Here is a 6,143-nt window from a genome sequence, read left to right on the forward strand (position 1 = left end):
TTTCGACTTTTCTGAAAATGTCATTTGTGTTTCACATTATTTCAAAAGGAATGTATTGTCAAGAGAAGCTTAAATTGTAGAAATAGGATCTCTCCTGTTTATTATCAGGACACATGCTGGAGCATTTTGCTGCAGATATTTACAACTGGTGAACACACTTGCATAGAGGCTATGAAACTGTTGGCAAGTTTCAGCTTGTAACTCATTATGAGTATTTAAAACCAACTTCTACAATCTGATTTTCTGGAAAACTACACTGAAACCATTTCTTTCAAGGACATGGAAGAAACTAGAAAATCATTAAAGTGGAAACCTTTGGATTAATTTAGAATTGTTGACTTTCTGATGCTATTTTGCAAAAATATCTATTAGTTGTTTTTGTTTTTTTTCAAAGAATGGTTTGCATGTCTTGAAAATGATAATAAAACACTTGTAAAAGTATGCATATATTTTACCGGGTTTAGGAAATTTGAATATATTGTATTTTAGAGGAAGAAGTGACTCCCACTAGAGAAACCACCAGGCTCAGATTTATTGAATTCTTGTCTAATTCACAAGTGTTTTTCAGCCTAACGTGGTTGTGAAAAATTACTGTTCCGAAGCCACCAACACCAATTCGAGGTTTATAATGAAGAAAAAAAAAAGCAGTTTCAGTAATGGCCCATCATGAGCCACAACTATGATTTGTCACGATCACCATTCAGTCAAGTGAAAGAAAATCTACATTATCTTTAAATTTTTACATATCAGAATGAAAAAAACAAAATCTTGTACTTACATCCAACCTCATATAAGCAATGACACATGACATAATATACAATGTTATATCTAAAAAATTAAGCCAAAACGATAATCTAGTTTGTAAAAGGTTACGTAAACTACAATATACAGTTGAAACACCATTAGCAACGAAACCTTCAAGTAATAATTTTCTATATGACATCAATCTACATTGATTTTGTGGAGGAATTGTAGCCCACTAGTCTTTACAATATTGCATCAATTCATTGAAGTTTGTAAACATTCATTTATGCATAGCTCACTCAAGGTGCTGTCACACATTTCAGTTGGGTTGATGTCTGGACTTTGACTGGCTCATAGCAACACCTTAATTATTTTCTTTTTTCAGCCACTCTGTTGTAGATTTGCTGCTGTGCGTGGGATCTTTGTCCTGTTGCATGACCTAGTTTTGGTCAAGCTTTAACTGTTGGACAGATTTGTTTCATCTGTGTCTAGATTAATATTCTGGTTTTGTTGAGTTGACATTGAACTCCCCTGTAAACCAAAGTGCCCAGGTCCTGGGACTTAAGAGTGAGCCCAAATCGTCAACCTCTTTCTTGCAGACAGTTGGTATGACATATGTTTATGCTAATATGCTGTGTTTGATTTTTTTTTTTTGCAAAACAGTGTACTCTGCATTATGGCCAAACATCTGCACTGTGCTCTTGTCAGTCCAAAGGACATTGTTCCAGATGTTGCGGTTTGTCCTGATGCAACTTTAGAGACCAAAACCATTCTGCTATGTTTTAGAGATAAGATTTTTCTTGAAAACCTTTCTAAAAAGCCTTACAAGTTCAGTCTTTTTCCCTAGAGAGATCTCTATACACAAGGGACATGACTGAAAATCAACATTGGCCATGATCTGCAAGCCCTCAGTTAGCGCTGCATTAAAAACAGGCATGTTTCTGTCATGGAAATCACTGAGTGGGCTAAGGAACACTCACAGAAATCATTGTCTGTGAACACAGTTTGTTGTGCCATTCACAATTTCAGGTCAAGGCTTTATCACACAAAGAAGGCAGGGCTCTCAAGTCTCACGCAATGAGCGTGAAACACACGCATTTCAACAAGTTCACACGCTCACATGCCATTTCTCACGCTGAGAAATGATCAACTTCGTCGCACAGAAATTCTAATGGCCTATACTATAAATGAGTCAATGGCAGGTTACTGTGCGCTGGTACAGCTCAGAACTATAGCTCTGGTACAGCTGTCTTGATTTAGCAACCCATCGGCAAATCACAAAATAGAATTTCTCAGCCAATCAGAAAACAGAATTTCTTGTTGCTGGGTGAGGTCTGAAATAGCTTTCAGCTGCAGAAGTTGTAGACGAGCTGGAGGTGGAAGAGAACCGTCAGGATCATCAGCAGGTCATATCTTCATTTATTTGAATCTTTTATTAGTCACTATAGTTTTCCTACTCCTTGTAAAAGACCAATACCTGCCGATTAAAGTGTTCGTTGGAGTAGTAGACCTATATATTCAGCACACACCCTTTGACATGAGCAACTTAATGAAAAATGAAAAATATGTAGGAGTGTAATTAGGCTTCCGTGGTTAATTTCTTTCAAAGGTGACTGGTATGAGCAGATTCCCAAGGCTATCTACAATTGCCAAACTGGTATTAGTTCTGCCACACTGAAATGCTGATGCAGAGAGGGTTTTTTCCATGGTGGGGCTCAATAAAACCAAGACCAGGAACACGTTGGCTCTGAATGGAACTCTGTCATCCATCATGACTGAAAATGGCTGACATTGAGCCACAGTGCTTTAAATGGGAGCCCCCAATATCAGTCATCAAGCATCAAAATCTGCCACAAACACTTACAACACTCATAAACAAACACACACAGAGAGGGACAGAATAACCACCACTGCTCAAGGGTAGCCAGTGGAGTTCAATGAACAGAGGGATGACGTGTGCTCTTTCGGCTGATCGAAGACCAGATGCGCTGCTGCCTTCTGGACCATCTGCAGCGGTTTCACAGCACAGGCTGGGAGACCAGTCAAGAGAGCGTTGCAGTAGTTAAGGCGGGAGATGACCATAGCCTGCACCAGGAGCTGGGTGGCATGTTGGGTTAGGTATGGCCTGATCTTTTTTATGTTTTGCAATGCAAAGCTGCATGCTCAAGCAACGGAGGCAACATGATCTTTAAAGGTTAGTTGGTCATCAGTCATGACACCCAAGTTTCTAACTTCTAGCTACCTTTGATGGAGTAAGAGATAGGCATTCAGTTTGGATGCAGATGCTGTGGTGTATGGTTGGTGTGTCTGGGAAGACGAGCAGTTCAGTTTTAGAGAGGTTTAGTTGGAGGAGATGGGCTTTCATCCATTTCGATATGACAGAGAAACAGTCTGAGATTCGTGCTGAGACCTCGTCAGGTGGGAATTACAGATAGAGCTGGGTATCGTCAGCATAACATTGATATGAGAAGCCATGTGATCGGATGATCTGGCCAAGTGAGATGATGTATATGGCAAAGAGAAGAAGTCCCAGTACTGAACCTTGGGGGACCCCTGTGGCGAGGTGGTGCGCTGCAGAAGTGTGACCAAGCCAGGATACTTTGAATGACCGACCAGTGAGGAGTGTGCTCTCCCTGTGATGCCCAAGCTGGAGAGTATGGTAAGGATACAATGGTTGACAGTGTCAAACGCAGCCGATAAGTAAAGCAAGATGAGTACTGAGGTCTTAGCTGTCGCTCTGGCTTCTTTTAAGGCTTCTGTCACAGCCAACAGAGCCGTTTCAGTGGAGTGTCCACTTTTAAACCCAGATTGGTTTGGATCAAGGAGGTTTTGTTGTGAGAAGTAATCAGTGACCTGCTTAAAGACCGCCCTTTCAATGGTTTTAGACAAAAACGGGAGGAGAAGAGGCCGATAGTTCTCCACATGAGTTGGAGCGAGGGAAGGTTTCTTGAGCAGCCGTGCAACCCGAGCTTGCTTGAATGTGGTAGGAAATGTGCCCGATGTCAGTGAAGCATTAATCACATGTGTGACTTCTGCAGTTACAGTAGCAGCAATGGATTGGAATAGAGGTTGGTGCGCAACATATGGAGAGTATCATTAAGCCTCGCATTTGTCTCGCATTTTTCATATGTCATGGAACCAGACACTGTTTAAGCCTAAATGCGAACGTTGTGTATTTGGCGTAAGAAATGACACTGTCCTATAGGGAGGCATGGGTGTGGACACAACAGACACAACAGAAAAACAAACCTCTTACCTCCCTCCACTTCATTCTCAATTCTCCTTGTTGCTTTTCTGTCCCTGACTCTCCTCTGTAAGAATTTCCTGATGTCCATGACCACGATGACGGCAATCCATCAATATGTAGTGGTTCATACAACCTACTATGCTTCGATTGGCAAAATGTGTGGGCTACTGTCCGCTGATAAATAGGACGTGCGGGCCGCAGTATCTGGCCCTTCAACTCTGATTTTGCGTGCTACGCGTCACACACGGTCCATTCGCTGAACATACACAGATGCACCCAATGCCTGCGAATACAACCTCTTCACTTCCCTCTTTGGTAGACCTATGCAGCATTGGCTAAAGTAGGTTACGTGGTTGAAATAGGGAAAATTGTGCCTATGTTATTCTTCCTTGGCACATCAGTCGTCTGAAGGATATATATGGGAATTTTTACATGGGCACAACGCATGTTTTCAGGGGCACGTGCCCACGATAAAAAGTGTCTGGTGACGGGCCTGCTTTAAGCCAAGGGTGGGACTGGGAGGATCGAGCGGGTTTTGTGGATAGAGGACACAGACTATCCAGACATGAGCTCAGTGTAGAGCAGAGGGACTCCATGGCTTCATTAACCTCAAGGGAGGAGAATGTGCTGGAGGTCGGAAGAGCGGAGGCAACAACAAAGGAAAAGCGGGTGGGCGACAGGTTGTGGAGCTTGCGGCGGAAGGAAAACATAGGGGTGGAAGCAAAGGGACTTCTCAGGAGACTCACTCTGAACTGAATGAAATAGTGGTCAGGAAAGTGCAGAGGCGTGACAGACGGGGCTAAATTGGCAGATCTGTGGCACAGTTTCTTGGGAAAATGAGATCTAGCTCTTTGCCAGCTTTATGAGTCGACTGTAAACCAGTTGTAGCTCAAACGAGTCCATTAATGTCAGAAAATCTGAAGAGTTAGGACTGTCAAGGTGGATATTCATATCACCAAGTACAATTATGGGACAGAAAAGAAATAAGTCCCAGGCACTCAAAAGTAGAACAGGAAGAAGGTATTAAATTAAAAAGCCTTTAATGACTTTGGCTAATCATAATAAATAAAATTATTAATAATAATAATAATAATAATAAAATGCCAACATGTTTCAACCACCGGAGGTGATTAGCCAAATTCATTAAAGGCTTTTTAATTTAATACCTTCTTCCTGTTCTACTTTTGAGTGCCTGGGACTTCTTTCTTTTCTGATCGTGGATTTCCCTACCCCAAGAGCACCACTTTGGACTGTTTGTGATACACCTGAGCGCCGGGTTGACTTCTCTCTTTACGCATACCTTTGGACAATTATGGGACAGTCGTGCTCAGGGATGGAAGAGAGCAAGGTGTCTAGTTCATCTAGAAAGTCACGAGTTGTCCTGGTGGGCAATAAACGACAACCATGTAGATTTTGACCATTGCAGTTACCAAAATGGCATGGTATTCAAAGGTGTTGTATTTAGCATTAGGTAGCAGTTGATTGTATTTCCATTTGTTGGAAATGAGCAGGCCAGTTCCAGCACCTCTTCCAGATGTACGAGAGGTGTGGTTGGTCGAAAGCGCAGCCGGGGTAGCATTGTTTTCAGGCTTAATCCAGGTCTCAGTGAGAACCAGGATGTCAAGTGACAGGTGGTTGGAAAAAGCCGTAATGAAGTCTGCTTTGTTTACCGCCGATTGGCAATTCCACAACCCCACAGACAGGGGAGTGTCACACTCTGAACTTTAGAGTGTTTTAAAACTTTAGTGTGTTTTAGAGAGCGGAGGTTATTAAGGTTGCGGTGGCGTTTGGTTGTGTTTAAGTTTAAGTTGTGTTATGGAATTAAATCTTCTCTTGCTTCCTAATACCTCTGATGAGAAATGAAATATAGAGATCCCAATGTTTCTGCCGGCCGGCCAAGGTTTTTATTTTCGTTGCAAGGAAAAGGTCAGTTTCACATCACTCAGCGTTCATGATGGAAAAAGACGTCTCCTGAAGGGGGTGTAAACCTTTTATACAGGGAGGAGGCTTTGTCTTTTCAGGTGTGTATTCTCCACCCGTCACCTTGTCACACCCCCCCCGGGGACGGTCTCGTACTTTGGGGAAATGCAGAATCTGGTAACAATGGCCATTCAAATGATTCTTGTCTCTCTGTTATTCAGCAGACACATGG

The sequence above is a fragment of the Odontesthes bonariensis genome, chromosome 8 (assembly GCF_027942865.1).
Source record: "Odontesthes bonariensis isolate fOdoBon6 chromosome 8, fOdoBon6.hap1, whole genome shotgun sequence".
Taxonomy (NCBI): domain Eukaryota; kingdom Metazoa; phylum Chordata; class Actinopteri; order Atheriniformes; family Atherinopsidae; genus Odontesthes; species Odontesthes bonariensis.